This window comes from Halichoerus grypus, chromosome 8 (genome assembly GCF_964656455.1).
Source record: "Halichoerus grypus chromosome 8, mHalGry1.hap1.1, whole genome shotgun sequence".
NCBI lineage: Eukaryota > Metazoa > Chordata > Mammalia > Carnivora > Phocidae > Halichoerus > Halichoerus grypus.
In genome coordinates, this window is record NC_135719.1 from 59,253,301 (window position 1) to 59,267,386 (window position 14,086).

Genomic DNA, 14,086 nt, shown 5'->3' on the forward strand with positions numbered 1-14,086 from the left:
GCACGTCCTACCTTCCAAAAAGTGGTCGCTTTTCTGTTCAGAGAGTTGTTGCTCTTCTTTTCTTTGATCTCCTGTTGAGTTTGTAGGTGTTCAGAATGGTTTGATCCCTATCCCCCTGAATTCCTGAGAGGAGACGAAATCCAGGTCTCCTACTCCTCCGCCATCTTGCTCCGCCCCCCGGTATTTAGCAAAATTTTAAATTAAAAATAACCTGTATATATGTATGAGTAGATTGATGATTCTGGTATTCGGAATTTCTTCAGTTTCAAGCAAGAGAAACCCAACTCAAATTGGCTTAAGCAATAAGTCACTTCATATAGTTTTTGAAAAGTTAAGGAGTAGATGTTACGAGTTCAAGTGGTCAAAATGTGCCATCTTCTCTCTCAGCTGTTTTTCTATGTCAACTTCATTTTTAGACTGAATATCCCCAACTGGTAACAGAGATGTCTATCAACTCAGGCTTATATCCTACCAGCTAAGCAACTATGCCTGAAACAGAGCATAGTTCTCTTGATAAACAGAAGTTTCAAGAAGGATTCTCAATGGCTTGGCTTCTGTCATGAGTCCATCCTGAATCGTTTACTATGACCAAGTAGATACAGTACTATAATTGGCCAATTCTGAGTCACAATTTCATCAAGGGCTGAGGAAATTGTCAGTCTCATCTGAACATCATGGATTGAGAATAGCAGAGAATAGTTTTCCCAACAGTAAATCGGGGTGCTGTGTTGTCAGAAAATTCACTTATGATGATACTTTGTACCTGGAAAGTGGTTTTTTATCTTCTCAACAACAGAAATTATTCACACTTTATAAATGAACAAAACAAAATTCAGGAGGATTAAATTAAAAGTCACATAGTAAAAAGTAATACTGGACTTTAATTTCTATTTCCCACCCTAAAGTCAATATTCTTTCCAGTGTGCAGTGATTCTAATCCACCTACAAATGAGACTACATTTTCCAGAGTGTAAAAGAAAAACACCTTACTGGAAGCTTAAATTTATGCAAATACAAGTATATGATTTGATGTTCTCACTTATGTTCATTCAGAATATTACAATAGACATCAAAATAGAAAGAGGTATTATGACAGTCACTGAGTCCACAACCTAATGGACATTTCTCTACCCTTACCCTGGCTTTGACATATATAAAAAATTTCCCCAAATGGCCAGAAATTCTCCCTACATAGCACAAGCCAAAGTCTACAGGTAAGAAACAGCAACCCTCTGTGCAAAGCTTGATGTCATAACATCACCATGGTAACAATATCCCTGAAGAGAGGAGATGCAAATTTTGTCCTGAAAATTAATCAGCTGCAGTGACAATCTTATTTACTGTCTCTGGCAAGTGGTGCAAATCTACATAAGACCTGTGACAATCTTCCAGTGCTCATTCCTATTAAATAAGACCACAGATCTTATTAGGAAAATAATTTTCCCCAAACCAAAATCACAAACCTATTCCTAGGGCATCTTGTGGAAAATACCCATTTATCACAGACTATAAACTTTTTTTAATTGAATACAGTAGGTAATCTTTCCACATATTGGTTCTCAGCTATCTTATTTTTTGACCTGACTTTTTAAATATCTATTAGTTGCCTCCAGATTTATCCATAATAAAAAAGTCTTGAGAAATAGGATGTGAAATGAGTGCAGAATAAGAAAATCCATCCACAATATATTTTAATTAGCAATAATCGCGCCTTGGATAAACCTCATTGGCTATGATACTGCCACTGCACAAAGCTCACAATATATTTTAAAGAAAGAAAAATGTGTATTTTTTAGTCTAACCATGGTTGGAATCAAGACCCAGTTGAAAAGAACAGAACTTCATTTCATTGAGAGATGGTGGCGGGGGGAGGCGGGGGGGCGGGGAGGCTGTAGTGGAAAAGCAGATGCTAAAGTAAAAACTAGTATTTAGGGTGCCTGGGTGGCTCAGTCGTTAAGCGTCTGCCTTCAGCTCAGGTCATGATCCCAGGGTCCTGGGATCGAGTCCCACATCGGGTTCCCTGCTCGGCAGGAAGCCTGCTTCTCCCTCTCCCGCTCCCCCTGCTTGTGTTCCTGCTCTCGCTATCTCTCTCTCTGTCAAATAAATAAATAAAATCTTAAAAAAAAAAAAAACAACAACTAGTATTTAAACCCTAGTTCTGCTGACGGATAGATGTAAAATGATCATCTCTTAATAAGCTTTTAATCTCAGTTTCTTCATGTAGAATGGGGATTGGAATACCCTAATTTTCCAAGATTCTTCAGAACATTAGAGATAATATATATGAATTACTTGGCATGCACGTAGGTGGTCCAAAAAAGCCAAAGGAAAGCAAACCATCACTGTTTAAGAGACCATCTGTACTTTTGTTTTCACCAACACCCAAGCTCCTGGACTTCTTGCACACTTCTGATGGCTTGAGCCTGGACTGACCCTCTGAATCTGACACTTAAGATTATCACACTGGAATACTGGCATCTAGAAATACATTTTGCTGGGCCAGGCTATGCTCCCTACTCTACTCTGCTCACAGATTATGGATCCTGCTTATTCAAATCTGTTCCTCTTTGCCCTCCCATCCCAGCCTTGAGGGCTCACACTGACACTTCCTCAGTGCCTTGATTCATAGCCAAAAGGGGATCCATAAAGCTGATGGAAGAATCACACAAGTGCTATAGACCTAGACAACAGGGCAGAATGAGGTTATGTTAACCATTTGCTGCTCATCACCATTTTGAACCCTGTCCTCAGGTTCCACCTCTGGTGTCTAGTACCTTGGGTTGTGGCTGTTCAAGTCTCACAGGTTTCTATGCCAGGCTTTCTTTTCTCCATGCTCCTTTCCAGTGTGACTCTAGATCTAGAGTTCACTTGGCTAGAAGCAGATCTAACTTTATGTCTTTCCATAGAATACTGATAAACTCCTTCACATCAAGCTATCAATAAACTACTTAGTTCAGCATATCATCTTTCTTTGGTGGAATTGAAATTCTAATGAGAGAATTCTCTGAAATTTAGAATAAGAGGAAAAGTTCTCAGGCATATAGTTGGTATCTTTATAGCTAAAATATTGAACATGCATTCAAATATATATAATTTCATTATGCAAAAACAATTATGTATGCCTAATAATAAAAATAATATCAATTACTGTTTTTTACATAGTGTTGAGGGAGTGGGATCTTAGCAGAGATATCCAATTGTGAAGTTGGACAAGCTGCTCTTTCATCCTTTAAAAGTTCATATGGTGGCAAGTAATCACAGGAAGCACTTGAAATTTTCATAAACCTAGAGATATGAGTCAATGGATGGGAGGAAACAGTAAAAGACAGGGCAGAAATAAAATACTTGCTAGCAATAACATTTTAGAATGAGAAGCTGTTGATTAGAGTTAAGTGTTCTAGAGTTCTCATATAGAGTTATTAATTAATATTAGACATTATTAAACTATATATGTATATCAAAATTTGACTAGCAACCTTTAAAAAACAATATAAAACAAACATAATATATATAACTTCCAAACAAGAAGAGCAAAAAGTATATCAATTCAATGAAGGCAAGATAGGAGTGGGGGAAGTGAAGGGAAAAAAAAAAGAACAAATAGGAACCATGATAAGCACCATGTAAGATATTAGAAATAAGCCCAAATACCCACAATAATCATTATTAATGTAAATGAGCTAAAATAACAGGTTCAAAACAGAGACTGTTCCAGTAGATAAAATTCACAAGCTGTTTACGGGAGTCAAAGCTAAAACATAAAGACATTGAAAGGGTGAGGAAAAGAAGGGTAAAAGCTGGCGACGCTATATTTTGTCAGACAAAACCATCTTTTTTTAAGATTTCATTTATTTATTTGAGAGAGAGGGAAAGAGCATGAGCAGGGGTGGAGGGGCAAAGGGAGAGGGAGAAGCAGACTCCCCACTGAGCAGGGAGCCCAATGCGGGACTCGATCCCAGGACCCTGGGATCATGACTTGAGCCGAAGGCAGATGCTTAACCGACTGAGCCACCCAGGCACCCCCAGACAAAACCATCTTTAGGAACAAAAGCATTCTTACTAATAAAAATTGTCACTAGAGAGTACAGTGAAGCAGTTCTAATATTACTTTAGATGTATTATAGAATTGAACAAATAGCTAAACGTGGAATTGTCGGGAGCCAGATTTTTCACAGTAAAAGAACACACACACACACACACACATACATATACACATATACACATGCCCATATAGACATGCATATACATATCATATATATTTTAGGAATCATGGGAAAAAAGAGGACACATATAAAATATTTGGAATCAAAAAACATCATAGTAGAGATATAATCACATTTCAAAGATAACAAGAGGATGTTTTTAATTACTATGCCAATGAATTTGAAAACCTAGACAAACTTTAAAGTTCCTATAAAATTACTTACTAGTAATTTATACCAAATGTTCAAATGTTTTTATAAACTTTTCCAAAGAACAAAGAATGAGCAAATCTTTATTAAATTATTTTATAAGGATAGCAAAATCTTGACCTAAAATCAGACAAGAACAGTATGAGAATGAAAAAGTATAGGCTAATCCCTCTCACAAAATAATGCATATATCTGAAATAAAATATCAAGACAAACATAAATATATATAAAAGTTCATCATAATCAACTTAGATGTATATTAGAGATGTTAGAATGGTTTAATATTAGAAAATCAGTTATTAGCATAATTTTCCAAATGATGAAGAAAACCGTATAGCCATCTCAACAGATGAGTTAAAGCATTCAATAACATTTAACATCTAGTCATAGTAAAAATTAAGTCTAAAAGGGAACTTTACTTAACCTAACAAAAACATACCTAAAAAAACCTACAGTTAACATCACTAGTAATGATTTTAAAAAAAAAAGCCCGTATTTCTTTAAAATCAAGAATGATATAAGTATGCTAGCAAATTTGTTGGCTTGAAAAGTAAGCCTTCTAAAAAAAATAGTAAGTAAATGAATGAATGACATATGTGGACAATTTTATGAAGAAAATCATAAAACTTTTGAAAGTATTGAAGAAGATAAATGATGGATAAATATATCATGCTTATAATAAGAAGATACTATTTAAAGATACTGATCTTTCCAAATTGAGCTATAAATTTATGTAATTCCACTGAAAATCCTAAAACCATTTTTTCATGGAAAAAATATAACTCAATTTAATAATTTTCTTAGAACAGCAAAAAATGAAAAAATATTACAAAAACCTGATGATTAAAGTAGGAAACATTAGCTAACAAAATAAAATAGCAAGGTTTATTAAGCCAGGTTACTTTAGAGAGTTGATAGGAATGCACTGATTTAGAAATAAAACAAAACAACCAGTAGAACAGAATCCAGAGCTCAGAATCTTACCAGCACATATAAAGAAAAGTGATCTCTAACAAAGTGGCATTGCAAATCAGTGGAGAAAGGGTGGGCTCTTCGACAAACGGTGCTGGGGGAAATTTTCATATAAAAAAAATGTGAAATCAGATCCCTACCTCACATTTTACACAAAACCCAGTAACATTAGACAAGTAAATTTGCTTTTATGAAAGCAAAACGTTAAAACTTTCAGAAGAGACTGTCACCTCCCTCTGCCACGGTCTCCTAATGCTGTGTGCTAGTTGGTGCTGCCTGGCACCTTTTTTGTAAAACAGGGCAGCTAAAACTACAGCATTCACTTCAGCCGATGAAAAGCCCAGAGTCAGGACTGAGAATGAGAGTGAGGTTAATTTGAAGTGGCAGGGCAGGCACTATAGTGCTGTTTAAGATTAAAATATTTATACCACTTAGTAAACTACTGAAAACTTATTGTGAACAACTGGGTTTTTCAATAAGGCATATCAGCTCCTGGTTTGGTGGGCAGCCAATCAATAAGGCAGACAGAGCTGAGCTGGAAACAGAGAATGAAGATGCCATTGGTACATTCCAGCAGCAGACAAGTGTGCATGTAAGCAGAAAGAACTTGCTACTTTTCTCCAGAACTGTGCTCCCTCGTAAGGCAAAGTATTCTAAAGAACCACGATTTGGTTTCAACACATTCTGACTGCTATGATAGGTTTTCTTTAGTCTTTTATTTTCCACTCCTTGATTCATTTTAATTGTATGTAAGATAATTGATATATGCACACAGGTTCATTGCATTTTATGTTCCAAATAGACAATGATATGCAAAGCTGGGCATGAAAGGACTTACTCAGCTCTCAGAAATTCTTATATGACTTTCAGTCCTTTGAACTTTTGTAATTAGGCCCTTGTAAATAAACCCTTGTCAAATAATCCTAATTTGAATTGTGTCTTCTGTTTTCTAGGACTCTGATTCATACACCTTTTTTTTTTTTTTCCAGGCTTGACACCAAACCAGAATGTTTGATGGCAAAATCTCTATGACTGTCCACTGGTTGGTAAAAACCTGTTCTGGCCAAGGTCTTAAATTCTGAATCCTCAGAGAAGGGACCAGAATTAGATAACCAGCAGCCTCACAGCCCAGCCAATATAAACCCAAATGTGTGTTTCTAGAAATTAGGATGACAGGTAATGAAGTGAGTTCCTGGGAACCACAGTTCTACACACCGGAATATGTACACATAACACTTACATGCAATCCATAGACCATGGAATGGAAGCAAGCATATTAAGCCCCTATTTATTCCAGTAATAGATTTCTTACTTTCTTGCATAAACTTGAAAGTTTATACAAATAAACTTTCGAAGCTCTTGGTGTATGAAGAAATGTGTTAATATGAGGAATTTATTCATGAAGTAGTTACAAAACCTTATTGTTTACATATTTTAAAAATAAAGATGCAAAAACTAACCACAAATTTAAATAAATACTAAGATGCAATATTTCTCGGGTCTAAAGATCGCTTTACCTTCACACACTGAAGATGATATTAACTTCGGGATTACAAGGTCAGGAACAAGGATATCAGATCCTGGGAGTTTTAGTTCCTGAGGGGCTTGTGAAGTTCAAGATCCTTAAGCATGTTAGTCACCATTGGGAGGATTTGTTTTGCTCTGTGTTATTTTTCTGTGCTGTCAGGTAATTAGCAGTACTTAAATTCTATCTTTTTAAAGCTCTCTGCTTTTTTCCAGCCTGTGTTCTTTTTTTAAAAAAATTTGTTTCTAATATTAATGACAGAAGGCATTTCAGAACTCAGCTCCAACTACTTTCCCAGTGTTATCGTCTTCTGATCTACCTAACAGCCTCACCCCAGCCTCTCCCTGCTCCTGGCACAGCCATAAATGGATACTCCTATTGCAGACAACGTTGCACATCCTTTCTTCCCTAGGTACCTCACTTCTTCCTATCTGGGGAACCCACCCCCACCTTTTCACTGAACCTTTCTAGCACTGCCTCTTTATATTTTCCTCCCACTCCTTTTCACACTGAACTGTCTCAGGGCTCTAGTATATTCAGGGACCAGAAAGTCTCTTCCTTCCTCCCTACATCTTCCTGGGCAGGTGTCATCTTTCCTGCCCTAAAATATTATATTAGATTTAAGCCCACCTGCTCTGCATGTTGTGAGAAACTACTGTGTGTCAGGTACCCTGCTAAGCCCTGGCAATACAAAGACTGCCAGGGTGGCACAGTGAAGAAGTTGGAAGACGATAGACCTTCGTCAAAGAAGCACATTAACAATGGTCCATCCTGGAGGCACGTGCAAAGGCTAACTGGAAAGATGACCAAAGGCCATGCACAGTGGGCAGGAAAGAGTGAGACATGTCCCGGATCCCAGTCTGCAGTGTTTCATTGTAAAGTCACATTCATAGAGTTCTGTTCAGGTGAGAGTGAAGACCGAAAAAAAAAAAAAATCTTCCCACAGAGCAGGGAGCCCGATGTGGGACTGAAAAAAAGAAAAAAAAAAAAAAGTCTTAAACCAACTACTGTGTCTTCTGGTGGATGCCAATCTTCCTCTTCTTGTCCAGAATCACAGGGCAAAGACTGATACCCCTGTGAGAACACAAGGCCCCTTTCTGACTATATCATATCCCCTCTGACAGGTACTCATTGCACCAGGTCCCTCTCTCTCTCTCGGCATTTGGCATGGCAGCAATTTCAATTTTTTAAAACATGATCATTTGATGATCTTCTGTAATGCAACACTGTAAAAGCTACAGGCCAGGGCTCCCTCATTTCTCCCATCTTTGCATCTTCAGCACCTATCACAATGTCTGCCACATTAAAACACTCAATAAAGAGGTGTCAAAGAGGAGTCAGTAAACGATAATACTATTATCAACTAAGTAGGCTCCATAATTTTAGATACAATGTCTCATATAATCCTTATAGTAACCATATTTTAAATATAAGATAACTGAGTCTTTGAGAGCTGAAAAATGGGAGGTTTATGATTTGAATCCAGGTCCACCTGGCCTTGCTGCAATCACACTCTTAGCTACACCGCCATATAATAAGGTCTGTGCCCTTAATGGAAAAAGGGGAGAGGGTTGATAGAGCAAGTTTCCAGACACAGCAAGGGCTGGAAGCAACAGACAGAATGAAAAGTCATTTTTAGCAAGTCCATCTGACTCCGAATGTGGAAGTGCTGAATTCCTGCTGATTTTCATTCCACAAAGACAAACTGGAAATCACTTAAATATCCAAAATAAGAAGACTGTTAAGTCAGTTATGGCACATCTGTATGCTAGAATACAATTTAATCATCAAGTCATATTTTATAAGAATATGGGGAAATGTTCGAGATACATCATTAGATAGAAAAGGAAGATTATAAAAAAGCCAACATACTATAACTCAATTTTATTTTGTTTTTATATATTCTTCCTAATTTTTATTTTTGAAGTAATCCATGTATAGAACTTAAAAAGTAATATACTGGTACAAGATTTGTTATGAAAAACAGTGATCCCTTGACCCTACCTTTCTTCCTCCCTAGGTCTTCTCTAAGTATAAATGAGAAATAAAGAATATTTACATTTTTTAACTGTTTCTTCTTCAAGTTTCTGACCACTACCACCATTAGACCAGGCATGGGTCAAGTTCCAGGACAGTGACCTAACATCAGATCACTCCTGCTGGACAACACAAGTATTTCTTTCTTGGGATCTTAGAAGACTGAACCATCGGGATGGTGCTTACTTGCTGATTTGGGGTGACTCTTTCATTTATGTCAGACACAGGATGAGTTCAGACCCTGGGCTACCAACTTTCCACTGTTGACCATCGTCCTAGCGCCGCATATACAGGTCTGTGCCAGGGATCTCAGCCATCCATGTTCCAATTATCCTACCACTTCAGGAAGATAGCACCCAAATGTGGGGTGTGTGGTGTTGGTGGTGATGGCAGGGATTTTTTAGCCTGGATGCCCTCGCCACTGGCGCTGTCCACTGTCAGGCAGTCCTGCAGGACTGCCGTGCTATCTCCTCCAGACTTCCTGACACTATCGCTCCATACTACCAATAGGCCCCTCTCAACCATTTTCTCTAATTGTCTCCAGTGGATGCAGAGATATCAAGCTCCAGGGTCAGGCTTCCGCTGTGCTAGACAAGAGACAGACAGTCCTTTTATGAATGGGACTATTCTTCGTCCTCCACGCAACTCCCCTTATTTACCTTTTGCTGGTGATGGTGGATAGAAAGTAGAGATGTGGCCAACATCAAAATAGAGCACATCCTAGGAACAGGGGCATTATAGTTTAAAGCATTTCAGAAAAGACAGTTGGAAGGATATTGTTACACATTTACATTATGAAATTCTGAACTGTAAATTTAACAAAACCAGAAAACTACTTTTCATTCACATACTCCTGGGTACTTTAGGTAAGACTTGCATTTGTGATCATTATCAGTGCAACACATCAGCAGCTTTTCAGAGTCGTTGGAAACCAGTGTTCCCAGAAAGTAACGGTTTAACCACCATTAAATAAGTGGAATTAGGGAACTGTAGAGCAATATCTATATTATTTCAATACAAACAGATTCTGAAGAAATATTGCATTGTGAGTAGTAATATATTGCCTTGCTATCTTTTTTCTCAGGGGGGTGGGGAGATATAAAATTAGGCAAGGATGTCACAGTTGACAATAAAGAACACAATGCTAAATGTAAATATCTCTTCTCTACATCTGTAATTAATCAAATCCGGATATTTTACATGGGCACATGAACTTTATCACACATTTTAAATTGAATTATTTATGTAAAAAATTCTTGAAAGTATTATCCTGTATCTGACATACCTTAGAGGAGGCCCTATTTATAACTCACAGCGCTGCTACTTCTTGATTTCATAATTTTAGTCATTATCTATTGAGCTCCTTCCCTAGAAGATCAGAAATTATCTTTCTTAAACTTCTTTGATTTCATATATATAAATTTGTGTGTGTGTGTATAAATTCAGACCCCAAAATAAATAACAGGTTTGCTTCTATAACACTGTTAACATACCAGAGTCCCCAAGGAAGTGCTAGGTTTATTTTCACAGCCAATTTTTGCCTTTTGGATGCCCTGGGTCCTGGCTTCATTCCCAGATTAGGTCTTGGCTCCTGTTAGGAGTCAACCAACTGCTGAAAATGCAAAGACTTAGAAGCCAAAGGACTGGAAAAGAAGAGCTTGAAGAATGAGTCAGCCTGTCAGCTATCCAACAGGCTGTATCTGATGGAGGGGGGCTCCTGCCAACTATCACAGGGATTTCAGGGTAGACCACAGAACCTCTGCGACAAGCTACAGGGAGTTCAAGGGTGGAACTGTTCCAAACCTGAGTCCTGACATAACCTAACTCCACTTGATTATGTTCCATAAGGGTCTTACTTTTTATCTCTTCCTCTCCTAGTGTTTTCTCCTTTTCTACACCTTTCAACATAACTCCCACTATTAACAGGTAATAAACTTCCTTTCCGCCTTGTTTAATGGCCCTGGTAGGACATGAGTTAGCCTTATTAGTTATGCCTTATGAGTTGTCCAAGAAGTCTATATCCAGGGTAGAGTGTAAGCCTGAGAAGTTTACAGGTCCTAATAAGATTAGCAGGATGGCTCTCAACGCTTCTATAAACTCTATAGAAATCATAGCTCCCAGGAAGCCCAAGAGCTTTGCTGTAAATATGAGGGTTATACATGTCAGCTTTCCTGTATTCATGGACACAGAGTATTGAGCAATGAAGAACAAAAGGAGTATTGAGCAAACAATATGTAGATGTGGAGTGTTAAGCAATAAGGAACAGAGAAACAGCCTGTCCTAAGAATCAGAGGCAGCGGTTTCAAGTACAACCCTCCCACAATCCCATCTCTAAGTGTAGGTGGGAGAAAAACCTGTCCTAATGGAATGATGGGGTTAATAGCATTTTGTCTCAGGAAGCATTCTCCCTTTCAGAAGTGTTCTATTACTTTCTTCTTAATTTAGCCTAGACCAAACATTTAATTTCAATACTACTTCCCCTCATTTGGTAGGACATTCTGTCTATATATTTTAAAAGTAATAAATCCACAAGGAGTCCTTGTGGTACGAGAAGTGTCTTGACTGTGGTTGCAAATACATGGACCTAGGTAGGTGGTAAAATGTACAGAACCTAATACACACATACATAACAATGAGTACAAGTAAAACTGGGGAAATCAGAATATAATCTTTGGATCATATAAATGTCAATATCTTGGTTGTGATATTATGCTATGTTTTGCAAAATGTTACCTTTGGGGGAAACTAGGCAAGGTGTACAAGAGACCCCTCTGTATTATTTCTTACATCTTCATTTGAATCTGCAACTCTCAAATTATAATCTTTAAAAATAATACTGAATCAAGCTAACAACACACTAAATACAATACAGTCTATCCCCTACCTTAAAAAACATGCTTCATAACTATCTAAAATTCCAGGTTCCATTTTCATATTCTTAACTCCTTGGGGTTTTTTACCAACTAGGGTACCCATCTCAGGTGCACCCCACTTTTCTTACCTCAGACTCCACTTACCCGGCACAAGACACCTGAAATGCACATTGTGGATCCCCAGTAGAACATACCCCTTCCACCTCTAAAGCAGCCCCTCCTTGGTCATCTCAGGCAGGCTCAGAGCCCCACAAGCCTGAAAATCTGGAGGCCTCAATGCTCAGGGCTGGGCTATGGGACAGAGTTGGGGCACTGTGGACTCATTTCTCCTTGGCCCTGCTAACTCTTCACACCTTGTGGAGGGGCATAGTCAGAAAAGGAACTGGGTGGGGCCTAGGCCAGGGAACTTTCTTGTCAAAGTCTAAGAGGGGTATCAATCATTATAACCATTTTATAGATAAGAAAATACTTAGGAAAATTATGCCTCATGTAAAACTGATAACTGGTAGTAGCAAGTTTCAAGCCAGATCTCTCCAAATTTAGGGGCCTCTGTATTGTATGGATGGAGGTTTCTGTGATTTGTCCTGCATAACCGCCCATATAGACCTGCACATATGCAGGCAGGCTGAAGAATGTTGTTTGTGAGACTTCTGCAGCATAAGTGACCTTGGGAACCTGGTTAGTTGACATTAGCTGGCCTCCGGGTCAGAATTGGCCCTTCTGGTCTGGATGCTAAGAGCAGAAAATTTTGCCTTGCATCTCCTCTCCCTCCAGGTTGGGCTGGCCCCCAGCCAGAATGGAACCTGGGAGGAGATGCAAGCATACCTAGCCCAGGCTTTAATATGTAAAAAGACATGATAACATAGAAATGCAGCTTGCTCCAAACTGCAGGTAGGCAAACAAATGTTTAAGTTCAGACCCCCATCATTTGCCCTATAAATACAGCCCTTATGGGAATGGTCAGTTGGAAGTCTCACTCGAAGGGAGGACACTGCCCAGGTCTCCCAATCAGGACTCCAACCTAGCTTTCTTCGTGGGGCTTCCCCAGCTAATGAGGCTGGATGTTGTAGGTACCCAATTTGATGTAACTCTGACTTATTCTCCTTCACTGTTTACTGTTGCCCTCATCTCCATGCAGATTTCCTTTTCTTCTTTCTGTTTCTACTGGATTTTTATATAAGTAAAGTATTTTTTTCCCCTTCGAAACTGAGAGTATGGCTGCCATGAATCTTTTGTTTGGAACAGCCTCTTGGAAAACTGAGTAAAACATCCATTTCACTCTCTTTAAGGAGTCTACCAAGGGCCTTCTTATGTTTTCACAGCTGTCATAATTATGAGCTGGATTTACAAGTTTTATATAATTTATTTTATTGGGACAGATTATATAATTCATTTAATGGGACAGATTAGTATTGAAATTGAATTCATTTCAGGAGACATTCATTGAAAACCTATGCCATAGTTGTTTAGACACTGCTCATTATTTTCAGGGCCAGCTCATTATTCTTGATTAATTCAGGTACCAACTCTTCAACATAAGAAATAGATGCTAAAGTTAAATAAATGTATTATGCAGTCACCATTACAAAGACTAATGAGTTAGCAGGCATTCCTAAGACACTTCTATGCATTTTGTCTTATTTTTTCATTATTTCCAGAAACTTCTCTCTAGTTCTTAAATAATAAACTGATTAGACTGATATACAAAATCTACCCTCTTTTCCCCCAGGTAGAGAGATGGAAATGAGTTAGACAACGTGGAAGGTGGACAGCGGAAAGAAATGGAAGTGGAGGAAAATAACAGAACACTTAAGAGCTAGAAATTCTTCTTAATCTGTCAACTATAGCCCTCCTAGGACCTCTCACTTCTAAACTTTAAAAAATGTCAGGTACATCCTTCCTCCTTCTGGTCAAAATGTCCTATTCAGTTCCTTTGGGTATCCCAACTATTTCCTACTGATGGAGTTGTTTAGATATATGGGACTGACTTTACCCTACATCATGTTGACGGAGCTGAGTGGTCTATCCTGTCAGCTGGGGAAAAACAAATTCTCCTTCACACTCAGTGGGATAATAAGTGGGATTCCCAGAAACAAAGGAGGGAAACTTCCTGCCACAGTATGCCACAGACATTTATTATATATCTCTTCTAACGGTCATTTGTGGAGATGAGACTGTAGGAGGAAAACATGCAAACTTTAGGGCACGGATTTGGGGCATCTTTTCTGGCAGACCAGAGGCTTATTTTTCTGGATTCTCTTGTGCAT

The 14,086-nt window shown here is 38.3% G+C and overlaps 1 non-coding gene across 1 annotated transcript; it reads right to left on the bottom strand.

The window, feature by feature from the left end:
- Positions 1-1,610: 1,610 nt before the first annotated feature.
- On the bottom strand, positions 1,611-1,756 carry LOC118522579 (U4 spliceosomal RNA). Its single transcript, XR_004910695.2, has one exon. It is a non-coding gene; the product is annotated as a U4 spliceosomal RNA (small nuclear RNA).
- Between the last annotated feature and the right edge of the window lie 12,330 nt (positions 1,757-14,086).